The sequence below is a fragment of the Kogia breviceps genome, chromosome 10, assembly GCF_026419965.1.
Source record: "Kogia breviceps isolate mKogBre1 chromosome 10, mKogBre1 haplotype 1, whole genome shotgun sequence".
Taxonomy (NCBI): domain Eukaryota; kingdom Metazoa; phylum Chordata; class Mammalia; order Artiodactyla; family Physeteridae; genus Kogia; species Kogia breviceps.
In genome coordinates this window covers 24,121,026-24,148,344 of record NC_081319.1, presented here as the reverse complement: position 1 = coordinate 24,148,344, position 27,319 = coordinate 24,121,026, and the positions used below count along the sequence as shown (strand labels likewise).

Below are 27,319 nucleotides of genomic sequence, written 5' to 3'. Positions count from 1 at the left end.
TTCTCACCCACTCAGAGGAGGCACAACAAGGGCAGGACTTTTCTCTGTTACGTTTGTAGCTTTATCTCCAATACTTAGCATGGTGGCTGGTACATAGTAGGAGTTCAATAAATATTAAATGAATGAAGCAAAGGTCATTTTTTTTTTTGTAATAAGAAAATAGGGATTTTATTTGCATCTGCAATTTAAGCTATATGGTCTCAGATAAAAAGTGGAAGTCTTCATAACTTTTTATGCATTTATTCAACAACAATTTACTTATGTCCTAGTAGGTCCCAGGCCCTTTTTCTTTTTTTTGAAAGGTCATTTAAAGAAAGTCTCTATTCGTCTCCTGTGTCTATTTGTCGATTGACTTATAATCCCCAAGAGATGAAAAATATGACCCATTGACATCTACGAACACCAACATATACCTATTAGGACCCGGTTATGAACGGCCTTCAGTGGCCCTCATGGTCTCTCAAAATTGTTGACCATCTATCACGTGCCAGGCACTGTTTAAATTCTAGGAATACTGCCCTACATCAGTTAGGAATGACTTTTGGCAGGAAGTGGCAGAAACGTCAAAAGCAATGGCTTAAATCAAATGGGGGTTTTATTTTTCTCATATAATTAGAAGTCTAGACATAGGCAGTCCAGGGCTCATACAGTGGCTCCAAGGGGCCATCAGGGACCCTGTCTGCTTCTACCTTCTCCATGTGGTCCCAAGTTTGCTGCTCCAATTCTGGCAGCATCTGCATTCCAGACAGGAAGGAGGGAATGGCCAAAGGAAAATGTGTGTTCCAAAGGATTCCTCGGCCTCTGATCAATCCCTTCCTGAAAAGTTCCACCAGACAATCCCCGCTTACCTCGTCTTACCCATCTCTTGGCCACCTAGCAGCAGGGGAGCTAAGAAACACAGCATTTTTTGGTTAGTTTGATTTCTTTGGTAATTCTGTAAACAGAGTTGGGAAGAAGGGTACAATTAAATGCATCGTTGAGTAAGTGGCTAGCAATGCCTGCTGCCCTGAGACTTGTAAGAACCATACTCCCTTGAAACTGTCACTGTCGTGTAGGCAAACAGAAAACCAGAAAGCAAACACACACCCACTAATACATACATACCCCCTCGCCAAAAAATAGCCACAAGTGCTGTGCTAAAGTCGTAAAATAAGGGCAGGCATTAGAGAGACTCAGATGCTACATTGTACCTAGAAGTCAGGGAAGCAGCTCTCAGAAGAGGTGACACTGCAGCTGAATTCTGAATGAGGAAACAGAGGCAACCTTGCCAAGATCAACTGCAATTTTACTGATCCTTTGTTGGTTATATTTTAATCCGGGACAAGAAAGCAGTATAACCATGTCTGCCTAGTTCTATAAAATCCAGCTTTCAAGATGTGGGATAAATCAACCTTATTTTTCCTAAACATTCTCTCAAAGCTGTGATGAGTCCTTTTCTCCTTTTTGATGCTTTTTAAAATTCTCTCCTCTCTTCTGCCAGACACACAGAGCAAAAATGATGCTGTTCCTGGCAATAATGGTAAATGATTACAAGGTGGAGGGGTCGAAGGGCGTGGTGTTTTTTTGTTTCGTTTTGTTTGTTTGTTTTAAGCCTGGTAAAGGTTAATGCCAGAAAAAAAAAATTTCCAGGAAACAAGCCAGATGTGGGCAATTTAAAAGAGACGGAGTAATTTTAGAGAAATCCTGTCGAACCCATACGCTAGTCTGGTGGATGTAGGTAATATTAAAGAAGATGCACTTTGAGAGCTCCATGTTTTAGTGTCAAGAGGCTGTGATGTTGGGTGAAACTCTATTTGTGTTACGTTCTAATTCACACCTAGCCTTAGAAAGGTTCTCAAGTGCCCAGGTGTTGTAAGACAGTAGAAATGTGATTTTTACATCTGAAGGTTTGCTGGTCACAATCACAGATTCAGATGCTATTGGACTTATTTTTTCTTGAGACGGCTGACGTATGGTCTCTTGCTGCCAGTTCTTTTTTCTCAATCCTTTTATGCTATAATTGCAACTTCGTGCAAGTTGACCACTATGGCTCCTAAAACTCCTGCCTAGACCCAAATCCAGGTGCATTCGAGTCTACTTTCAAGAGAATCAACAGGAGAAGGGGGGACTTGCCTGCTGGTCCAGTGGATAAGACTCCGTGCTCCCAATGCAGGGGGCCCTGGTTTGATCCCTGGTCCGGGAACTAGATGCCGCATGCATGTCACAACTAAGAAGTCTGCATGCTGCAACTAAAGATCCCACATGCCACAATGAAGATCCCTCGTGCCACAACTAAAACCCAGCACAGCCTAAATAAATAAATAAATATTAACAAAACAAAACAAAATAGGAGAAGGATGGGAAAATGTCAGTGAACACTGGGGCTGTAACATGGATATAACAAACTACCTTCCCTTACGTTCACCAGTGACTTTTCATGCTTCATATAGAAATGTTTAAAATGCTTTCCATCACATTTCACTTTTAGGTTGCAGTGCTGTGCTGTGTGTTGCACTTTCTTACCCCTGATATTACCACGATTGCCCAGATAATTTAGCACTTCTGCAAAAGCACCACATCCAGATGATTTTTTCATTCTTTATTTGGATGTTTTGGTACTGTGTAAATGCTGCCTAAGTGAAAAGTTTTTCTTTTTAATTGTGAGAAATCTGAGTTATAATGGATTCAGACCTGTTCATGTTTTTAGCACCTATAACTTTTTTGGTAATGATCTTCCCTTTAGAGGGAGGCCCTGCTGCTTACTCAGTTGTATTTGAAACTGCTGACAACAAAACCCTATGCTCTTAATTTCTGAATTCCGTAGCTTGTTCATGTAATAATTCTACTTAGAGGATAAAGATCTCGGATGAAAGATTTTGATAATCAAAATGATTTTTAAATGTTTCTTGAATGGTTTTAATAAAGTGGTCCATTAATACAAATGAATTATTTGCAATTATTAGCAACCACGTTCTTAAAATATTAATATGGTGTTAGTATCATGTTGAATAAAAATATGGAGGATATAGAATAATGTAATTACTGTATGATTCCAATTTTGTAAGATGCACAGAAAACCCAGAAACGCAATATTTATGTATTAACCATTGTAGAGTGGGAGTTTGAGTAGTTTTTACTTCCTCGTTTTGCTTTTTCCTGCATAGTTGGAATTATGTTTATTAAGAACAGGTAGGGCTTCCCTGGTGGCGCAGTGGTTGAGAGTCCGCCTGCCGATGCAGGGGACACGGGTTCGTGCCCCGGTCCGGGAAGATCCCACATGCCGCAGAGCGGCTGGACCCGTGAGCCATGGCCGCTGAGCCTGCGCATCCGGAGCCTGTGCTCTGCAACGGGAGAGGCCACAGCAGTGAGAGGCCCGTGTACCACACACACATACACAAAAAGAACAGGTAAAAGTAATCGTTTTTTTTCTTTTTTCTGGCCCCTCCGCGGCTTATGGGATCTTAGTTCCCTGACCAGCTGTTGAACCCGTGACCCCTGCAGTGGAAGTGAGGAATCCTAACCACTGGACCACCAGGGAATTCTCTAAAAGCAATTTTTAAAGGAATATAAAGTAAGCTAGGAGGGAGGGCATGAGGGAGAAAGAACACCAGCTTAGGAGCTGAATAGATGTGATTTCAAATCCAACTGACCATTGATTGCATACGCAATCTAAACCTCTAAGCTTCAAAGTCTTTCCTCAATAAGCCCAGGGAAAGGGATGAGTGGTCCTCCAAAGCTGTGCCTTTTTCAATAAAAATAAAAGTGAAGGGTTGAAATGACAGTTGTTAGAATCCTGATGAGAAGACGGTAGAGGAATCTGTGAGAAAGCATGAGAGAGAAGGTGGTCAAAGTGAAGGCTTGATGATGTCCACGCTCCCAGACCACCATCGGCACAGGCTCAGTGTCACTGTTTCCATACTGTTTCTAAAACCAACCTACCCTCCTTCTCTAAGATGGGAATGAAAATGCATACTCCATACAGGTCATGAGAGGATGCCAGCGAAATAGTACACACTGCAGGCACTCGGTCAGAATTGCTGTATTCTAATATTCGCTTTTATCACCCCCAATTGGAAGGAAAGAAGGGCTAGGACATCAGAATTACCATTGGTGCTGAGATGGCAGCTGTAGGTATTTAGAAGTCTATTTTAGCAGACTTCCCTCCAGTTGGAAAACAAAACAGGGAAAACTAGCTTGACTTTGTCTCTTTATCTCTTTCCACTTAAACGCAGATATCCTGTTGTGATAACCTTTGACACTTTATTACTCGGCGATGGTAAATAACAACTGCTCCCGTTTTTGTAATGTCACTCCTGGTTAAACAGTGCCATTAATTACTGAACATAAAAGTTGAAGTTTTTGTGAATAGAAGGAAATGTCACTTGGACTCCTTTGCTTTGTTCACTAAATTTATTTGAGGACTTGGGTGGTTGAAATGGCTAAGAGAGAATTATTGAATTGTTGATCCGTCACTGGGAACTCCCCCTGCACTGACCATAAGAATCAGCCCATTTGGGGGCAGTGGCGAAACAGTAAGAGACTTACAGAGAGCTTCCTGGGAAATATGAGTTCACAGTAAAATTAAGAAATTGACGAAAGTAAGAAATCAGCTTCCAACTGCTCACAAGCCACCTTAATTGCTAAGACAATGAAGCTTGAGTTACTGTTTTTGCTGTATAAAATGATACTCTGTTATTGAAAGTGTTTAAGAACTTGCAAAGGAATGAGTTAAAAATCGTTATGTAGGTCACTTTGAAGAAAGTCTTGGAAATTGTTTTACCATAAATTTCTCTAATGACCAGGACATTGAGTTAGAGCTTTTGTCATCCTTCATCTTTGATAGTGTCATTATTTGTCAGTATTTCTTAAATAAGGAAAAGCCTGGGGTTATATAATACAAATTTTACTGAAAGTTGTTTTTATTTTGTTTTTCTATTATTAACTCTTATTATTTATTTATTTATTTATTAAAAATGCATTCATTAAAAATTTATTTATTTCTTTTTGGCTGCGTTGGGTCTTCGTTGCTGCGCGCGGGCTTTCTCTAGCTGCGGCCAGCGGGGGCTACTCTTCATTGCGGTGCACAGGCTTCTCATTGCGGTGGCTTCTCTTGTTGTGGAGCAACGGGCTCTAGGTGCGCGGGCTTCAGTAGTTGTGTCACGGGGGCTCAGTACTTGTGGTGCACTGGCTTAATTGCTCCGCGGCCTGTGGGATCTTCCCGGACCAGGGCTGAATCTGTGTCCCCTGTATTGGCAGGCGGATTCTTAACCACTGTGCCACCAGGGAAGTTGTTAACTCTTATTGTTTTTCTTGGCTTACATTTTAATTTCAGCAATTATTTTTATTTCAGGTTGTGTTTCTTTCTTTTTTTAAGGTGAATTTTATGACATAATACACTTAAGTGTTTATCATCTTTAAAAAAAATATAATTTTTAAAGGTTACACTCCATTTATAGTTATTACAAAACATTGGCTATATTCCCCATATTGTGCAATACATCCTTATAGCCTTGGACCCAATAGTTTGTACCTCCCACTCCCCTTGGCCCTAAATTTCCCCTCCCTCCCTCTCCCCAGTGGTAACCACTAGTTTGTTCTCTATATATGTGAGTCTGTTTCTTTTTTGTTATATTCACTAGTTTGTTGTATTTTTTCAGATTCCACATATAAGTGATATCATACAGTATTTGTCTTTCTCTGTCTGACTTATATTACTTAGCATAATGCCCTCCAAATCCATCCGTGTTGTTGCAAATGGCAAAATTTTGGTTTTTTTTTTAATGTCTGAGTAGTAGTCCATTGTATTCATATACCACATCTTCTTTATCCATTCATTTGTTGTTGAACACTTGAGTTGCTTCTATATCGTGGCAATTGTAAATAATGCTTCTATGAACATTGGGGGTGCATGTAACTTTTCAAATTAGTGTTTTTGTTTTTTGGGGGTATATTCCAGGAGTGGAATTGTTAGGTCATATGGTAGTTCTGTTTTTAGTTTTAGGAGAAACCTCTCTCTTTTCCACAGTGGCTGCATCAGGTTGATTTTCAGTTTACTCCCAACCTTTTCGAAACTTAGCTTTTGTAAAATACAAGTAAACATTGTAAACTACTAGATGATAGGACCCTAAAATTTGAGACTTGGAAGGAGCCTTTCCTGTTCCATCTTTCCCACCAGTTAGATGATTACTACAGAATCATTAACACTGGTGATATTTTAAAGGTGAACAATGTTTTTCCCCCTGACTTCATCGATTTTGTATCATAAATCTGCTATTTTCAAAAGTGGTGTTAACTTCTGCAAATCAGGTCTTGACAAAAGTGTAAGGAAAAATTTAAGACTTTGGAATTTAAAAAAGGGATGATCGGATAGTCTTTTAGCAGAATACTGGCATCTCTGGGGGTCATACACCCCTACAGGAATATATATCTTTGTCTGTGACTAAGCCATTTTACAAGTCTGTTGAGATAAAAGTCAACTTGAAAACTGTTTTTTTTTTTTTAACATCTGTATTTGAGTATAACTGTTTTACAATAGTGTGTTAGTTTCTCCTTTACAACAAAGTGAATCAGTTATACATATTCATATACATATGTTCCCATATCTCTTCCCTCTTGCATCACCCTCCCTCCCACCCTCCCTATCCCACCCCTCTACGTGGTCACAAAGCACAGAGGTGAACTCCCTGGAAAACTGTTTTAATTGACCAGAACAATTCAGAAGTTGATGAGAAAACTGTAGTAATGGAAAGAATTCTTGTCCACAGACAAGCAAAGAAATTCTGTCCTGTGGATAGTCAACTGATTTTCCTCTCCTGGTGTGGAAGAAGACAGCTTTGTGTCCATTTGTAAATTTATTTTAGCATTCCCATCTGTACATGTCTCCTCTCTTTGACTTCTCCTTTGAATGGGTTGTCACATTTCACTGATAATGAGGTAAATAAAATATTTACGAGGTATTCCTTTCATATCTGTATGAGAATCATGCTTTTACCTTTTGGGGAAAATTATCCTTTAACCTAAGATATACAAATGTCCATTGCATCATAGAAAGCCCCTTATCCCTCTCCCTAGGCTTATAAATAGAGACAGTGAGGCTCACAAAACTCACGGTATTATATACAGGTAATAAATTGCTGAGCTGGATTTGAATCTATGTCCATTCAGTTCCTAAACTATAGTTCTATCTGTTAGCACTGCCTTCTTACTGAGCAATAGATTTTTATTCTTTAAAAGACTGCTTTTAGCTTAATGTTCCAGTTGATGCTGATATTCAAAGTAATTACTTTCTATCAAAAAAAAGAAGGATACTCCTGTAATCTTGAGATTCATAGTAGTTAAATTTGATTTATATAGTCTCAGACTTCAGCTTTGTCTTTCTAACTGCTAGGTTTCTCTGTTCTGCTTTGGCGGAGATAGTTTTCTTGGCTTTCCATCACATAATACCATATTTCTCAAAGCCTCAGTTGGTCTCATTTAAGGTATGCATTCAATTGCATACGTAGCTACTCCCACTCAGTGCCTACTCGGGCCTTCTGATTATGTCAAGGAGAAAGCCTCAGGCTGTGTGCCTTCAACATCTCTCTCTTTCTTGCTACTCTCCTTACAACAAAGGGAGAGCCTCAGAGCTTCCCCATCAGGGTCAGTAGTAATTCGTAATTCTTTTCGTTTGTTTGTTTTTATTGTGCTTATTTAATGTTTTTTTTTTTTTTTTTTTTTTCTGTACGCGGGCCTCTCCAGTTGCGGAGCACAGGCTCCGGACGCGCAGGCTCAGCGGCCATGGCTCACGGGCCCAGCTGCTCCGCGGCACGTGGGATCCTCCCGGACCGGGTCACGAACCCGTGTCCCCCTCATCGGCAGCCGGGCTCTCAACCACTGCGCCACCAGGGAAGCCCCCTTTGTGCAATTTTTATAAGATCAAAGTTTACATCAACATTGATGGATTGATTGATTGTGCTTATTCGGTTGAAACAAATGAGAATCCACACACACACACCCTCCCCTCCTTCCCAGTGTCATGAAATTCTAAAGGTCTCCCCTTTTCTTTTCAAGATTCTTATTATTTCCTGCCAGGTCTCTGGTGATCTCTTTGGTTGTTTCTGTTAACTGTATTTTGCTCTTGCTTTTCTCGGCTTTTCCACAGCCTTGACCCGCCCGCCCCCTCGCTGGTGCCATTTGTGAATAAGAAAGTAATGGTGAAACTCTTCCTTTGCCTTGCAAAAGCAGAACTACAGTCCGCTGCTCTAATTGTGCAGCCTCTTATTTCTCCATTTGGGCTTAATTCAAAGCTGTAAAAAGCTTTTCAAAATAGGTGCACAGCTCTCCTTGACAGTTGTGATAAAACAATGCCTCCAATAAAGAGAAAGCAAGACACATTTGCAATTTCTTTTTCTATAATTTATAGTGATTTAGCTCCCCCCATCAGGAGAAAAGAATTTCTTTGGGAACAATTCTCTTTTAATAGAACCATCTGAAGCAGCAAACATTTCTTTTGCAGTCATTAGAGCTCCTAACCTACGAAACAGTGACTGAAGATTGAATTAGGTTTTAGAGAGTGGCTGCCTGCATCACATAAATAAACAATGAGGGCCCCCGACCACTTCATTACAGAACTTAATCAGTGCAGATGGTCAGCTGCAGCGTTACACATGCATAACCTATTTAAAAGATGACATTTGTAGGGGCAGAAGCCCTAGTGTTCTCACCTCGCCATTCATTCACTCTACTTGAGCTACTGCTTTTTACACTGAGAACCAAAGCCTGGGTCAGGCCGATTATTGCAGGCACTAATGCAGACAGATGAGAAGATAAGGGAATTGTTGAATGATGAGAGTACAAATAGTAAATTAGCTTAAGGATTTATGGCCCCAAGCTTAGCCTAACAAGTGTTATTTGCTTTGATTCTTCTCACTGAGTTGCAAGTGACCAAAAAAGAAAAAAAAAAAAAAAAAAGCCTCAAAAAAATTTAAGTACACACAAAAACGTAATTTATTATCTTATTAGTTCGTGCAACTAAGTTCAGACCTTCAGGTATTGCTCGTTCTAGACTCTCACGTAGGGTTGTCAATTCTGCTCCCTTCCATGTTGGCTTCATTTCCAGCATGATGCCACCGCTGGTGTCCACTGAGGCTCCATGCCTGTGTATTAACACCTTCAAACGCAATGGAAAGAGATTCTTTCCAAACCCAAGGAAAAGATCATGGATTACATCTCTTTGACCAGTTTTGGATATGTGCATTTTCTGAACCAATCATTGTGTCCAGAAGAGTAGAATGTTCTGATGGAGTCCTTCTACCGAGCCATGGGGATGGTGGGGAGGAGAAAATGTGGTTTGTGTGTAGCACCACCAAAACAACTAGACTAGGAGAGGAGGTGAGTGGCCCCTCAGGGGAGAATCTACATGCTATTAGCAAATGATGGTGGGAAGGATGTCCACTAGGCAGAAGAGATGTCTAGTCCTTTAACCAATGAAATGTGGAATGGAACATCCTCCTAAGTAAAAACAATCCTCTTGACATCTTTTCTATGCTACCACTCAGTGTTTGCCAGCTTTTAAGTTTCCCATTTTCTCAAATGAAAGAAGAACATCTTATGATACCGCATCCCTCTGTCTGTTGAATTAACCAAAATGTGCAGCAGCCCTTCTGAGAATCCTGGTGCTGAAAGGGTCAAGTGAATGTAAATAAGGCATCGCTGAACTAACAGGTTCCAGACTGCTAAGCCCCTGTTACTACTTTAGAAATGTTTCTTTCTTTTAACTTGTACTTGGGACCATTTACTTGTGGTTATTCTGGTGGTGCCACAAGCTCTCTGGAATGTCTTACCCATCGACACACTATGATAATACTAAAAGGAACTATTGTTACACTTCAGTATAGAAACAGGACACACACACACAAATGAGTATGTATAAAACCACTGAATCTGAATGAGATAGATGGATTGTATAAATGTCAGTTTCCTGGTTGTGATATTACTCTATACTTTTGCAAGATGTTACCATTGGGTGAAACTGGGGAAGAACACAGGATCTCTCTGCATAATTTTTTTTGCAATGGCATATGCATCTACAATTATCTTTAAAAATTCTTTTATAAAAATGTTTAAAAATAAAAATAACATAAGACCAACAAACAAAAACAACCACCAAAAAACGTAATAAAGTGTTGGCATCACGATGATAACAATGTCTGATGTCATCTTGATGGCAGCAAATATTTGAAAAGGTTTTCCAGATAGTGGTGTGAATGTGTCCTTATCTTCATGCAGACTCAAAAGCTTTGGACTGAAATTGTTGAAGCCCTAGGCTGAGTTAAGAATACTCTGTACTTAGTTGTGGAAAGAGTTCTGACACAAGTTCTATAAATATGTGTTCATTCAACAAATATTTTTTTCAGTTTTCTTTTTTAAAAATTGAGGTAAAATTCATATAATATAAAGTTAATCATTTTAAAACAATATCAACCATTTTATTTATTTATTTATTTATTTTTTTTTTTTTTTTTTTTGCGGTACGCGGGCCTCTCACTGTTGTGGCCTCTCCCGTTGCGGAGCACAGGCTCCGGACGCGCAGGCTCAGCGGCCATGGCTCACGGGCCCAGCCACTCCGCGGCACGTGAGATCTTCCCAGACCCGGGCACGAACCCATGTCCCCTGCATCGGCAGGCGGACTCTCAACCACTGCGCCACCAGGGAAGCCCAAAATCAACCATTTTAAAGCGAACAATTCTGTAGCATTTAGTACATTCATAATGTTGTGCAACCACCATCTCTATCCAGTTCCACCCGTTTTTATTGCACCAAAATATATAAAATCCCATACTCATTAAACATTTACTTTCCATCTCCCCTCCCTCCCCTGCCCTCTCTAGCTTCTGGCAGCCACCAATCTGCTTCCTATCCCTACAGATGTACTGTTTCTGGATATTTCACGAGACGGAATTGTAAATATGTGACCTTTTGTATCTGATTTCTTTAACTTAACATGTTTTGGCAAGGAAAACATTCATCCGTGTCACAGCATGTATCAGTACTTCATTCTTTTTCCTGGCTGAATAATATTCTGTTGTATGGATATAGCACATTTCGTTTAGCCATTCAACAGCTGATGGACATGTGGTTGTTTCCACCTTTTAGTTACTGTGAATAGTGCCACTGTTACAGTTGTATACAAGTATTTGCTTGAACATCCGTTTTCAGTTCTTTGGGGTATATACCTAGTAGTGAAATTGCTGGGTCACATAATGATCCTCTGCTTAACTTAACAACTGTTTATTGAGCAGCTACACTATTCCCTGTAGTGTTCTAAGTGCTGACAACACAATATTGAACCTAAAAGATAAAGTCCCTGCTCTCCTGGGGCTTGTACCCTACTAGCAAAGAGACAATAAACAGTAAGCCAGAGAGGTGCATAACTTGTGGTATAAACTGAAAATGAAGATCTCCTTGGAAAAAATTTATTAAGAATTTCAAGATGGCAACAGCAGAGCATTAAACCACATGGAAGACACTTCTAAGCACGGGACTCCAAGAGACTTCACATGTCACTCACCCTGGAACCAGCCCTGACCAAAAAACCCATAAATTTGGTCATTTCAGCTATTGAGCACCCACAGGTACACAAAATGGGGTCACATGATGGAGAACAACCGAGAATGCATGAGCTATTTTGGATAGGTGGTGGGAAAATTCCTCTCTGAGAAGGTCATGTTCAGCTGAGATCTGGATGATGAAAAGGAAGCAGCTTATCAAGATCTAGGGTCATAGTATCCAGGCAGAGGGAACAGCCTGAACAAAGCCCCCAAGGCATGAATGCTTTTGGCGTTCGTAGTTAAGGGACCAAAACAACAAAAGGAGGCCACTGTGGCTGGCGCCTGGTGACTTCAGCCTGTGTTGAAGTACGATTTCTACCAGTACACTCCTCGAAGAAGGCCCCCAAGCTCTTACAATCTTGATCAGTAAAAAGTGGGGCCTGTTCTTTGCAATGAAGCCACTGAAGCTGGCTAGGTAACTTCAGGCTCTGGACCCGCGGTTCTCAATGAGCAGGAAATGGTACACTTGGTGTTCCCCAGGTCCTTCCCGGGAGGCCCCAGATTTTACTGAATGTGTAAACTGTATTCTGCTTCACAGAGAATGTGTAGGATCTGCAGGAGTCCTGAGCTGAGGGGTGGCAGGATGTGGTGTGTGTGGAAGGCAATTTGATGCAAATAGATGATGGGAAGCATACCATAATGCCAACCAGGGCTGAAGAATGTGGGTTTCTTTCTTTCTTTTTTTTTTTTTTTTTGAATGTGGGTTGCTAAGAGCAGAGTCCTGGAAGTAAAGGTGGCTCAACCGAGGCCAAGAGCACAGCGTGATTTTTGTGCAGACTCTCGTACACAGTACCAGACACAGTTAAATGGAAGTAGACACTGCACTGACGTCACTGCTGAGGGCTTCTGTATCTCTTCGCCTCTCTCAGCATGCTTTCAAAAGCTCAATACTCATAAAGTTCTGGGAACTGCAAAAGATGTAGAGAACATGACTCCAGACAACATTTACAAGGACTATATAGGTGAAAGAGACGTTTGGTTGACCTTGCAGTTCCTTCTGCAACTGGGGAAACCCCAGCCCAAGAAGCAGGGTTTATGCCCAAGCCAAAAATTTTCTGGAGCCATGAGGGCAGGGGTGGGTGAGTCAGAGAGGTGATGCAGTCCAGAAGGAATCTTTTAGGAATTACTGTAAAATCAATGATTTAAAAAACTGAGTTCATGGGGCTGGAGACTGGGGGGAAAAAAATCTATATTTGTCACATCTTCCCTAAGCAGTATTAGAAACGCTGAGAGAAGAGCAGTGAATATCATCTAAGAGGAGAAAATGAAGATATCAGATCACAGAAATGATTGAGTGGGAGTATAAATGCTTCACAAGTTTTGCATGAGTAAATGTTTCCCAGTTCTTTTTGGTAGATAAATACTTTGTTATTTTAGATCACTCTGAATAACTTGGATTGATAAATGTGGTCATATTCATTTTAAAGGACACTGTCTTGGTCATTTGAAGCTGCTATAACAAACCACCATAGACTGGGTGGCTTAAACAACAAACATTTATTTCTCATAGTTCTGGAGGCTGGGGGTCTGGGAGTCTGGGATCAGGGTGCCAGCGTAATTGGGTTTTGGTGAGAACCCTCTTCTGGGTTGCAAAGTGGACTTATTGTATCTTCACCTGGTGGAAAGAGGGTGAGAGAGCTGTCTCAGGTCCCTTTTATAAGGGCACTAATCCCATTCATGAGGGCTCCAACTTCAGGAACTAATTAACCTTCCCAAAGCCCTCCCTCCCCCCACTAATACCATCACACTGAAGATTAGGATTTCAACATATGAATTTGGTTGTGGGGGGGGAGACAAATAATTCAGTTCCTTGCTGACCACATCAGGTTCCAAAGTGGACTTCATATTTATTACTTTTGTTAAAGCACCAACTGGTGAGAACACTTCGAATAGTTTCAGCCACGCCTGGGCATCCAGTTATAAAACAATTCTCGGCAAGATACAAACTCCCAAGTTCTTCTGCCTCGTCTGACAGGCATTGCCGAATCAGCGTTCCATTCAGATTGTGCGACACATAACTTTTGTGTTTTTTAAAATACTCATCATCATTTGGCATTAAAAAAAAACATTCTTTGAAAGTGAGGTACCTAGGGAAAATGTTATATCCTCATTTTGAGCTAAATATAACCCCTCCAGATGGAAATCAAAACTAGAAAATGTGCCATCTCATTTCAGTTCTCTCTTTTTTCCTTCTCCTCTATGACCGTAGAAGAAATTCACTGAAAACCAGCTAAGTTAAAAAATATTCCTCACATTTATTTTTCCCAGCCTGAGTAAAATTTGAAAGTCACTTTATAAGTGAGAACTCTGAAAATAATCATTTTGTAATTGTTCTGGAAAAAAAGTGAAGTTGTAATAATCGTATTAATAATGTTCTTCAAATATAAAGTTAATTTTTGTGTGATTGAAATTTAATCTGAGAATATTAGCTTCCTATGATCTGTTTTAATACGAAAGGTAGACTATTCTTATGCACTTTTCCCTTTTGAGAACTTTCTATTTAAAAACTGAATAATCATTCCACTTTTGTTAAAAAAATCTGTATATATGCATTTACATGCAAAAAATAAATTATGGAAGGGTATGTCGCAAAATTTATGTAATCATCACATCTAGAGGTAAGATAAGGTATAATTTTTTTCTTTTCTTTTTTGTATTTTCACATTTTTTAACAATGACATGTATTATTTGTTTAATATGGGGGGAAAAGAGAAAACTAATATAGGCGAACCAGGGGTCAGGGTCTTGGCTATAATCAGAAGGCATACTCAAGAGTTTCAGCAAAGAGAGTTGAACTGAGTTTAATCACTTTGTAGAGAGGAGTGGGCAGGGTTAAGAAGTCAATAGTATGGGGCTTTCCTGGTGGCGCAGTGGTTGGGAGTCCGCCTGCCGATGCAGGGGACGCGGGTTCGTGCCCCGGTCCGGGAGGATCCCACGTGCCGCGGAGCGGCTGGGCCCGTGAGCCGTGGCCGCTGAGCTTGCGCGTCTGGAGCCTGTGCTCCGCAATGGGAGAGGCCACAACAGTGAGAGGCCCGCGTACCGCAAAAAACAAACAAACAAACAAACAAAAAAAGAAGTCAATAGTTCATGATGAAGCACTCGAGGACGCAACAATGGGAAGCTGTTACAACCTTTACAAAAGGCCAAGGAGAAGGAACGTGATTACAGAGTCCGGAGAAAGCTTGAGTCTGGCAAGATCTTGGCAAGGCAGAGACTGAGTTGGGGGAAACAGTTATGCCAGCCCCTGTTTCTTCCCCTGATCCAATCCCACTGGAACCTGGCTTAGGCCCTCCTAAGAGGCGGGCCTCAAGAACACAGAGCTGCGCAGAGACCTGAGGATAATGGAGGTGCCCGAGCAAATAGAGAGGCAGCAGTACAGGCAACCATGTTATAAAGATACATTATCTGCTATGGGCTTTGTCTCTTGTATCTTCCCGCCATTTTGAAAATTTTTTTTTGTTTTATTATCCATTATTTTCTTCTTTTTGGCTCTTCATGGAATTGAACTAAATTCTGTGTGTCTGTATCAGAGACCAGTCTCTCAACATAGGAACACTGAGAACTGAGTGTAGTTCAATAATCATTTCTTAAGGATATATGTGAAAGACATCTGTTATTTTTTTGTCCATCCTTCATTCCTTCTGGGCAACTTTTTCTGCCCACCTCTACTTGATGGAGCCATCAATCACGAGTACTCATTTCCTTTGCCATGCGGAGGCATGTGACCTAGCCTGGCCAATCAGCCTGCTCCATCTCCTTCTGTATGGGGATAAGTGGATACAGGACCCCACTGGAGCCACTCAGAGACCTTTCCCAAGGACTGGCATGGATGCTGAGAAATAAAGATCTTTCTCCTTCTGAAATCAGGAACACTAAAGCCTAAATTTGGAGCACTCAGCGGCTGCCTTTCCCACCATGTAGAGAGCCTTTTGGTGAAAGCTGCCCACACAGAGGTAAAGAGAACTGAAAGACGGAAGATCGTAGATTCCTGATGACATCACTGAAGCCCCTGAACCCTGAAGCACCTGAAGGTAGAAAATCCCTTGGACATTGCAGTTTTATGTTTAAGTTTTCTTTTCTGCTTATGTTACTTGGAGGTGTATTTCTCACAGAAAGTGTCCCGAGTAAACAGAATCTCCAATGAGAAGGATGAGGGTGGTCATTGCTACTGTTCACGGTGCTCTCGCCTATATTATTTTCATTTATTCTTATAATAACCATTGAGGGAAATCATATTCTTTTGTTTAAACAAATTTATTTATTTTATTTTACTTATTTTTGGCTGCGTTGGGTCTCTGTTGCTGCGCGCGGGCTTTCTCTAGTTGCGGCGAGCGGGGCTACTCTTCGTTGCGGTGCATGGGCTTCTCATTGCAGTGGCTTCTCTTGTTGTGGAGCGCAGGCTAGGCACTCGGGCTTCAGTAGTTGTGGCGTGCAGACTCAGTAGTTGTGGCACATGGGCTTAGTTGTTCCGTGGCATGTGGGATCTTCCCGGACCAGGGCTCGAACCCATGTCCCCTGCATTGGCAGGCAGATTCTCAACCACTGCACCACCAGGGAAGTCCGGGAGAAAGAACATCCTTATCGCCATTTTCCAGATAAGTGAACTGAGGTACAGAGAGGTTAAGTAACTTGCTAACGGCACTAAGGGACTAAATTGTCATTCAGATCCTGGTTGGTTCAACCCCAAACCTATGCTTTTAACAAAATAACTATGCAATTTATCAGCTGGGCCAGGACACTTTTATAATGACACTGGAATAATTAAACACAAACCAGGACTATCCCAGGCCAACTGGGGTTCACCTAGCTCTTCATCATTCTACCATGATTCTTCTGTGTCCTGCTTTACCGTTGAGGAAACTGAGACATGGACAAATAATTTATCCAAGGTCACATGCTAGCACATGTCAGAGCTCCATGGGTAGGAGGAGAAGAATGAGGGAAGGGAACGATCGGTGACAAGTGTCTAGTCTATGACCCAACGTGAGGCTTTTCAAGGTTCTGAGCTTCCTCATTCACAGATCAGTACAACAGCCCAGGAGATCAAAGTTTAGGCGGTGATAAAGGCTTGTCTCCACATCTCCAAACCAGAGGAACTTGACGTACAAAGGTGACTTTATTAAAAGGTAGCTTTGGGCTTCCCTGGTGGTGCAGTGGTTGAGAGTCCGCCTGCCGATGCAGGGGACACGGGTTCGTGCCCCGGCCCGGGAGGATCCCACATGCCGCGGAGCGGCTGGGCCCGTGAGCCATGACCGCTGAGCCTGCGCGTCCGGAGCCTGTGCTCTGCAACGGGAGAGGCCACAGCGGTGAGAGGCCCGCGTACCACAAAAACAAACAAAAAAACCAGCATAATTATGAAAAAATGTATAATATGGCACCTAGAAGAATAGTAATTAACAGGATGAAATTGAGACAGTATCAGAAACTATGAGATAGTAGTAAATGAGGACATTTCCTTCTCTCCATCCACTTGCAAAACCATCTCGATTATTCAGGAGTTATTTGGACACTATTTAATAGACCCTCTGTGATTGCGGTAGCTGGTGGTGGAAACCTGCAGCTCATACTATCTTTCCTTTGGGACCTCTTGTGTGTGTGTGTTGAGGGAACGTCTGGCTGTGCTATGTAACTATATGGTCATATCTCTAAGGCAACACTAGGAAGCGGGTACTATTATTATCGTATTTTACAGACAAGGAAACTGAGGCTGTCTGAGGTTAAGGAACCTGGGCTAGGCCATTCATCCAACAGTTATTTAGTCCATCCTTCTTTGGGCCTGGGTATGTGGTGGAGTGCTGAGCGTGCTGTGATGATGGTGTCACCTGTAGTCGGGCCACTGTCACTGTGGCCCTCATAGCAAAGAAGATGTAGAAATGGATTTAATCCAAGTCAGCCTGACCCGTGGCTCCATTCTGTCCGTCAGCCCCAAATAACTAGTGCGGTGTGAACGTGCTAAGCTATGCTGGTCTACTCTGCTGGGTGATAAGGAAAGGAGGGGGAAAGACAAGGACAAAAGATGTTGGAACAGGGCTCAGATTGTGCACTTTCTCAGTTGATAAACTGTGCTGTGCGGGAAAGCACTATATTTAAAATGCATCAGTGACTTCCTGCTCAGCAAAGGAAACAATCAACAGAGTGATCCCAACCTATGGGATGGGAGAAAATATTTGCAAACCACATATCCGATAGGGGATTAATCTCCAAAATATATAAGAACCTCCTACAAGTCAACAGCAAAAAAACTAGAAACCTGATGAAATGAGCTAAGGACCTGAAGAGACGTTTTTCCAAAGAAGATATACAAATGGCCAACAGGTATATGAACGGATGCTCAATGTCACTAATCATTGGGAAAATGAAAATCAAAACCATAATGAGATATCAGCTCACACCTGTCAGGATGGCTATTATCAAAAGAGACAGCAAGTGTTGGCAAGGAATATGGTGAGGATGGGAAGGCTCGCACACCGCTGGTGGGAATGCAAACTGACACACCTACCACGGAACACCGTGTGGAGGTCCCTCAACAAATTAAAAAATAGAGCTACTCTGTGACCCTGCAATCCCAACTCTGGGTATTTAACCCAAAGAATTGCAGTCAGGGTCTCAAAGAGAAATTAACATTCCCACGTTCAAGACAACAGTATTCGCAATAGCCAAGGTGTGGAAACAGCCTAATGTTCACTGACAGATGAATGGATAAAGAAAATGTGGTACATACACACAGTGGAATACTATTCCACCTTATGATAAAAGGAAACTCTGCAATAGGCAACAGCATGGATGAACCTTGAGGGTATTACAGTGAGTGAAGTAAGCCAGTTACAGAAACAGAAAGACAAATACTACATGATTCTGCTTATGTGAGATATCTAAAATAGTCAAATTTATAAAATCAGAGGGCAGAAGCGTGGATGCCAGGGGCTGGAAGCAGGGGGGAATGGGGAGTTCTTAATAAATGGGCCTTGAGTTTCAGTTAAAGAGGATGAATAGCCTCTAGAGACGTGCTGTACACCATTGTCAGCCTAGAGTCAACAATAAGGTACATGTACAAATGTGTTAAGTGGGTAGATCTCCTGTTAAGTATTCTTACCAAAGTGAAATAAATATTAAAATAAAACAGAATGCATCAGTGGCTTTCTGTTAGTGTGAGGATTAAGGGGAAAAACTCCTTAATGTGGGTTTTAAAGTGTTAAAGAGGCTGACCCTTGGTTACCTGTCTGAGCTCATTTTGACCCTCCCCGTTGCCAGGTCAGCTCTCTGCGTCCCACGCTCCCCGTCTCCCGGCAGCTTGTTGAGTTCACCCGCTTCGTCCTGCGTGGAAGGGCTTTACGCACTGTCCTTTCCTTCGGCCCTGAGCATTCTCTTCTTTACCTGTCCCACCCTTCTCTACCCACGCTTCTTATCTCCTCAGAGCAGCCTTGCCTGACCATCCTGATCAGATCAAATATCCCCCATGGGAGGAATTCCCACAGTAACTCTCCAGGGTAGCTCTTAGACGTAACTGACACCTTAACATTTACCTGTGTGATTACGGTATCTGTTTTCTCAAATACACAGGGAGCTTCTTTTTTTTTTTTTTTTTTTGCCTTATGCTGGCCTCGGACGCGCAGGCTCAGTGGCCACGGCTCACGGGCCCAGCCGCTCCGCGGCATGTGGGATCTTCCCGGACCGGGGCACGAACCCGTGTCCCCTGCATCGGCAGGCGGACTCTCAACCACTGCGCCACCAGGGAAGCCCCAGAGGGAGCTTCTTAAAGGGCAGAGTTTGCCTCTTCTTTCTTCTTTGCTCGCTTTTTAATATTTTTGCTAATTTTGTTAAACTCCTAAATGTAGTGCCAAATACATATTTGTTGAATGAGTGAAAGAATGAATGAACTGATGAAGTTGAGGTGTTGGTGAGTATAAAACAGGGCATCTAATCAAGTCAGAGAAGCCAAGTAACCAAGTCTGTATTTTCTTTATCCTTGGCTCCTTATCATCTAGCCCAGTGCTTGAGAGAGCAGTTATCTAAGCCCAGGCTTCTAAAACTTTAATGTTCATACAAGTTCCTCAGGGATCTTATTACAAGGCAGTTTCTGATTCAGTAGATCTGGAGAGGAGCCTGAGATTCTGAATTGCTAACAGTTCCTAGGTGACATTGAGGCTTCTGGTTCAAGGACCAGTCTTGGTGTAGCAAGCCTTGTTGATGAAAAAACTTAATCAGTAGTCAATCTAGGACTTCCCTGGTGGCGCAGTGGTTAAGAGTGCACCTGTCAATGCATGGGACACAGGTTTGATCCCTGGTCTGGGAAGATCCCACATGCCGCGGAGCAACTAAGCCCGTGCGCCACAACTACTGAGCCTGTGCTCTAGAGCCCGCGAGTGACAACTACTGAGCCCACGTGCCCACGTGCCGCGCCTAGAGCCCATGCTCCGCAACAAGAGAAGCCACCGCCATGAGAAGCCTGTGCATCTCAACGAAGAGTAGCCCCCGCTCGCTGCAACTAGAGATAGCCCGGACACAGCAACGAAGGCCCAACGCAGCCAAAAATAAATAAATAAAATAAATTTTAAAAATAGTAAATCTTGGGCTACCCTGGTGGCGCAGTGGTGGAGAATCCACCTGCCAATGCAGGAGACACGGGTTCATGCCCCAGTCTGGGAAGATTCCATGTGCCGCAGAGTGGCTGGGCCCGTGAGCCATGGCCGCTGAGCCTGCGCGTCCAGAGCCTGTGCTCCGCAACAGGAGAGGCCACAGCAGTGAGAGGCCCGCGTACTGCAAAAAAAAAAAAAGTCAATCTAAGAAAGAAATGGAAATTTTGATTCAGGCCAAATTGAGGATTATAAGCAAGGAGACAGTCGTTCAGAAATCTCTGAGGACTGTTCTATCTGTTAGAGGACAAAGCACAGATATATAAGTTTTTGAGACAATGGGTTATACATCAAAGTAACATATTAACAGTTTACATAGTTCACAAAGGGGAGTAATTGGTCATCATAACCCCTTATAGGATTGAGAAAGGAATGTTATCTCCTAAAGAATTACCTTGCTGGTCCCAGGAGAAATTGCTTTTTTTTTTTTTTTTTTCCGCGAGTAGGCATTTCTGTGTCTTCTAAGGAGATCTAGTTAATATATGATGCAGATGCACAATGCACACTAAAGGGGAAGTGGTAGGGGCTCAAAAGACAGAGAAAATTTTATGTTAATTTTTTTCTTGTCCTGCCTTAAAAATAATTTTGTTTCATCAGCACTAATGAAACGAATATCGGATGTTGGAAATGCATTCAATATAGCTACCCTACTGAACACCATAGCTTAGCCTAGCCTACCTTAAAGTGCTCAGAACACTTACATTACCCTACAGTTGGGCAAAATTATCTAACATAAAGCCTAATTTATAATAAAGTGTTGAGTATCTCGAGTAATTTACTGAATCCTGTACCACAAGTGAAAAACAGAATGGTTCTAAGGGTACAGAATGGTTGTAAGTGTGTCGGTTGTTTACTCTGTGATCACATGGCTGACGGGGAGCTGTGCTTGCTGCCCTGTCCAACATCACAAGACAGTGTCGTATTGATAGCCTGGAAAAGATCAAAATTCAAAATTTAATGTAGTTTCTATTGAGTATGTATTTCTTTCACATCATCCTAAAGTTGAAAAATCGTAAGTCAAACCATTGTAACGTGGGGACCATCTATAGATGCAAGAGGATATTGGCTTGGAGTAGTACATCAGTTAGGATGCTTTTCGTTGCAAGTAACAGAAAACGCACCTCAAGTTGGCTTACTTAAAAAATAAAGATGATTTATCTTGTTGTGTAACTGAATATAACTTGACAGGGTGGAATTCAGGTACCATTTGATCAAGGTTACAGCTTTGTTTCTCTGTGATTCTCTTGGTGCTCCCCTCCTCTGAGTGCCGTTTCCATTTTTGGTTGACTTCTCTGATGGTGGCAAAATGACTGCAGCTCTTTCAGCTGTCATATCTCTGTATCTTACCAACCATTAGAGAAGAGGTTTTCTGTTTTCCTAGCCATCAAGAAAAGGTCTATTTAAAACTCTGATTTAGGTTATATATGGGCTGAAGTGGGAGGAATTTATAATGCATTTGGCTGAAGTTGTCTGTTAGTTTCAGAAGAGGTGGCTCATGTCATCCTATCTGGGTGACTGGTCCTGATGATACACAGGTGCTCGAATAATCCCATCTATGTGACTTGAGTGTTTATACCTTCCATGAAGTCACAAACATACATGTGGACCCTTGCCTCCAAGTGTCTACCTAGAGCAGTGGTTCTCAACTCTGCCACATTAGAATTATTTGGGAAACCTTAAAAACATAGGTGCCTAGCTTCCACCCCAGATCAAACAAATGAGACTTTCTTGGGGTCAAGTCCAATAATCCAAGTCTTACAAAGATCCTTGAGTGACTCCAATGTTCAGCCAGGGTTGGAAACCACTTACCTAGAGCAATGCTTCTCAGTAGTGGGTAAGCGGGAGGGTTCTGTCCCCAGGGGACGTTTGTCATTGACATTCGATTGACATTTGGAGCCTTTTTTAGTTGTCACAACCGGAGTGGAATTACTATTGGTATCTAGTAGGATGGTGCTAAACATCATCTAATTCACAGGACAACCCCCTCCCTCAAATAAAAACTACCTGGCCCAAATGTTGACAGTATGGAGGCTGAGAACCCTTGACCTAGAGGAGTGGTCCCCAGCCTTTTTGGCACTAGGGACCAGTTTTGTGGAAGACAATTTTTCCACAGTCAGGCAGGGGCGGGTGGTGGTGGGGGAGATGCCTCAGGTGGTAATGGGAGCGACGGGAAGCAAGGGGGAGCGAGGGGGAGTGACGGGGAGTGAGGGGGAGCCGCGGGGGGAGCCGGGGGGGAGCAGCAGATGAAGCTTCACTCGCTCGCCCGCCGCTCACCTCCTGCTGTGCGGCCTGGGTCCTAACAGGCTGCAGACCGGTACTGGTCCACGGCTCGGGGGTTGGGGACCCCTGACCTAGAGGGACAAGATGTTAGAACCGACGATTTATTTGCAGTATATTCTGGCACACTGGTAGGGAAACATACAGTATAAAATGGTCATTTATTTTCAAGCTCTACCGTACTTAAGAATTAGCAGGAGTGCTTGTTTAAAATGAAGCGTCCCGGGTCCCATGCTCTAAGGTATTGATTCATCCAGTCTGGAACGGGGGTCCAGTCAACTGAACGCTTATCCTGATAAAGTTGATTTGAATGCAGGCGTTCCATAGAGCACACCTTGAGAAACAGTAACAGAACGTGCCTTGGTCTTATAAAGTCAAGTGAAAACCCCAGCTAGTTCATGATTTTGTCTTCCTCGGAGGGAAGATTGTCTGAAGACAGGGTTCCAGTGCACTGAGGAAGCTCTGGGGATTTTACTGACATTCGTTTTTATAGCTCCTAGGAGGTAATTTCTATCCTTCCTGGGAGTGCTGGGAAATGAGTCAGGAGAAAAACAAGGTTCCCCAGGAGTTTCCAGTTTATTCGAGTCCTTTAATGTAATTGTGATGAGCCTGGTCTGAGCCTCCTGGAGGCTCTGTGGCCAGACTGTGTTTATTGTCTCACTGTGGTACCTGAATATGAAACCCCCGGGTACCAGACCCTGGCTGCCCGGGAGATTTGGGGAAGAGACAGGAGGCTTCACACACTTCAGCCATCCACCCTGCCTCCTGGGGGGACCCTGGGCCTCTATCAGAGATCCTGCCCTGGGGATAGACCAGCGCTTCAGCGGAGACAGCTGGCTAGATGCCTCTTGCCTTTGCTGCCTACATTGTTTTGGCAGAGTTTATCCTAAAAATAGGACAGTGAGTCCTGCCTGGATTCCTTCTGCCTGTATTTTCCACAGGGCTGTGCAGTGCCATCTCACAGAAGAGGCAACATTTTGTAGGAGTGGAAAAAAAACCCACTGGGCTTTGGAGACAGAAGACAGCAGTTAAGTTCTGGCTTTGCCTCTGACTGGCCTCACTGACTTTGGATAAGTCACTTAACCCTTGTGGGTGCCTGTAAAAAATGGGCATCTTCTAAGACATCTTCCATACATGTGGAATCAGTATGAGAGTCAAATCAGATAAAATGTTTACTAGCTCTTTGGTAAAGAACCGTATGCGGGTGCCCATTCTGAGCAGATGGTGGTCGCCATAATACTGAAGATGACTTAAGCTCAACACCATTCCTGGCACATACTAGGCAGTGTATGACGCATCGTTAAATTCACTGTTTCTCTTCTTGTCTTTATTTTATTAATGGCGGTCTCCCTGCCAGAATCCCACCAAGGCAGGGGCGGTGTCTAACTTTTTACATAGCTGTTTGCCTCTACTTTCTAGCCCAGTGCCTGGCTCTATAAATATTTGTTGAGTTAGTGAACAAATGAATGAATGAATGAATGAAAAATCAAGTCACGTTAACAAAGCTTTTGAGGATGCTTCCCATGTGCTAGGGTTTGGTGGTCAGGAATTATCTGTGGGCAAGAAATAAAAACCAACTAATAATGTGAACTGAAAAAAAATAAAGTAAGGCTGGAAGTACAGCCAGGTCTTGAGGGATAAGATGAAAGACTCGAAACCAGCATGCTCCAGTCAGCAAGTTCATTTGCCCAGACTATGTCTCCCTCTCTCTACCCTCACTCAACTCTCATCTCACTTCCTCTCTGCAGTGCATTTCATTCCCTTTACCTTCGTACTGGCTCCTTCTGCTTTGAACATATTTGAGACCAGACAACTCCAGTCTCTCATTTTAAGCACCAACTCTTATTTAATATATTTTTATTTTTTATAAATTTATTTTATTTTATTTTTTTGGCTGTGTTGGGTCTTCATTGCTGCACACGGGCTTTCTCTAGTCATGGGACGCAGGGGCTACTCTTTGTTGTGGTGCACAGGCTTCTCCTTGCGGTGGCTTCTCTTGTTGCGGAGCACGGGTTCTAGGTACGCGGAGCTCAGGAGCTGTGGCTCGTGGGCTCAGTAGTTGTGGCTCGCGGGCTCTAGAGCTCAGGCTCCGTAGTTGTGGCGCACGGGCTTAGCTGCTCCGCGGCATGTGGGATCTTCCCGGACCAGGGCTCGAACCGGTGTCCCCTGCATTGGCAGGCGGATGCTTAACCATTGCACCACCAGGGAAATCCCTGCACCAACCCTTATTAATCAGAATCTCTGAGTGCCAAACCGAAATTTCCCAGAACATAATTAGGAATGTCTCAGCTTAGGGAAGGAGTTCACCCCAGGTCCAATCAGCCGTGATGGCAGAGGCAGTGTGTGTCTCGGGGGAGATCCTCTGACCCGCCTCCCCCTGCGGAGGGGCCCCAGAAGCAGAGGCACTGAGGGAAGACACTGATCGGTTCTGTCAGAGGGGAAATGGAGGCTGAGCAGAGATTATTGTGTCTGGAACACAGACAACATGCTGAGCTCTGGGGCAAGTATCATTCATTCATTCCAGAAATATCCCCTGGATGCCTACTATGTTCTGGTCACTGTTCCAGGTGCTGGGGATCCAGCAGTGACAAGGAAGACAGTCAAGAACTTGGCCCTCCTGGAAGCCTCATTCTATGAGACAAACAATTGTACATTACAGCAAACATGAACACAAGCAGGATACCAGTTCAGATAGTGGTAAGTGCATGGAGAAACTGGCAATATATAAGGTGATGGGGCAAGGGTATTTAGTTTTTATTTTTATTTTTTTAAAATAATTCTTTTTTATTTTACTTATTTATTTTTGGCTGTGTCGGGTCTTCGTTTCTGTGCGAGGGCTTTCTCCAATTGTGGCGAGCCGGGGCCACTCTTCATCGCGGTGCGCGGGCCTCTCACCGTCGCGACCTCTCCCGTTGTGGAGCGCAGGCTCCAGACGCGCAGACTCAGTAGTTGTGGCGCACGGGCTTAGTTGCTCCGCGGCATGTGGGATCCTCCCACACCAGGGCTCGAACCCGTGTCCCCTGCATTAGCAGGCAGATTCTCAACCCCTGCGCCACCAGGGAGGCCCCTATTTTTTTATTTTTTTAAAGAAGATGTTGGGGGTAGGATTTTATTTATTTATTTATTTATGTTTGGCTGCGTTGGGTCTTCGTTTCCGTGCGAGGGCTTTCTCTTAGTTGCGGCGAGCGGGGGCCACTCTTCATCGCGGTGCGCGTGCCTCTCACTATAGCAGCCTCTGTTGTTGCAGAACGCAGGCTCCGGACGCGCAGGCTCAGTAGTTGTGGCTCACCGGCCTAGTTGCTCCGCGGCATGTGGGATCTTCCCAGACCAGGGCTCGAACCCGTGCCCTCTGCATCGGCAGCAGGCAGACTCTCAACCACTGCGCCACCAGGGAAGCCCATGGGAAGGTTATTATTTTATTTATTTATTTATTTATTTTTTTGCGGTATGCGGGCCTCTCACTGTTGTGGTCTCTCCCGTTGCGGAGCACAGGCTCCGGACGCACAGGCCCAGCGGCCATGGCTCACGGGCTTAGTTGCTCCGCGGCATGTGGGATCTTCCCAGACCAGGGCACGAACCCGTGTCTCCTGCATCGGCAGGCGGATTCTCAACCACTGCGCCACCAGGGAAGCCCCGGGAAGGTTATTTTTAATTGCCATTTGGAGTGTTCTATTCTGTCATACTGGCACAAAATATCCAAAATAGTGCCAGGATCTGGTTGTTCTACTTACAAAGAAGGACGTAAGAGCAGAGTCCAGAATGTTCCTTGCAATTCTCCCTGTGCTTGTCAGGATATGAGGAACAATGGGGGGTGAAGCATGGAACTTGGGCTGGATTAGGGACAACCAGGCCCAGGAGTCACCCTCACTAACCCTCTTTGGGGACATAGAAACACTGCTCTGAGTGGCTCAGGACAAACCACATTCCGAGAGCCACCTGCCTCTGCTTGCTTTGGAGGCCTGCCTAGTGCAGGCTTCAGGGGAAGTAGAGGGTGTGCAGTGTGAGAGCTGTTCATCTGTTTATCTCAATTTCAAGCCTCTTGGACTTTTCCCAACAGCTTCCATAGAAAGGATGCAGCAAAGGGTGAGACTATTCTCTCGCCATCCTCAGAAATAACAGCAGCTAAGGTGTACCGAATACGTAACATATGCAAGGCAAGTAACTGTTCTGGTCACAAATTTCAGTTTGAGAGAAGGTACCCCACGCCACCAAGCTATACGGACACCATGTGGGTGTCCAACAATTCAACTCAACTCTGACACTCTCTACAGAGAGATCGTACCAGAGTCCACAGGTCAAGGGCTCAGTCCCACACCTCATTAACATAAAAAAAGACACCTTTGTCACTCTTATCACTTAGGAAATTCCAAGGGTTTTAGGAGCCCTCTTCCAGACATGGCGATGAAGATCAAATATATATTTCTTATTATAAATCACAAGATCACAGCTGTGTTCTAAAAGCTCTACATGTATTAACCATTTCTGTGAAGTAAACCAGAGAAAAACAAATATCGTATATTAACACATATATGTGGACTCTAGAAAAGTGGTATAGATGATCTCATTTGCAAAGCAGAAATAGAGACACAGACGTAGAAAACAAATGTATGGACACCAAGGAGGGAAAGCGGGGGGTGGGATAGATTGGGAGATTGGAATTGACATACATACACTACTGACACTGCGTATAAAACAGATAACTAATGAGAACCTCCTGTATAGCTCCGGGAACTCTACTCAGTGCTCTGTGGTGACCTAAATGGGAAGGAAATCCAAAAAAAAGAGGGGAAATATGTACATGTATAGCTGATTTATTTCACTGTATAGTAGAAACTAACACAT

The 27,319-nt window shown here is 43.3% G+C and overlaps 1 long non-coding RNA gene across 5 annotated transcripts in view; it reads left to right on the top strand.

The window, feature by feature from the left end:
* The window catches only part of LOC131763526 (uncharacterized), a 138,137-nt gene that overhangs the window by 74,156 nt on the left and 36,662 nt on the right, over positions 1-27,319 (top strand). For 3 of the 5 annotated variants that reach the window (XR_010842512.1, XR_010842514.1, XR_010842513.1), the window contains one exon: positions 25,045-25,174. The exons of the other annotated variants lie outside the window; for them this stretch is intronic. This is a non-coding gene — a long non-coding RNA (uncharacterized lncRNA). The remainder of the gene's footprint in view (positions 1-25,044; positions 25,175-27,319) is intronic. 5 annotated transcript variants of the gene reach the window in all.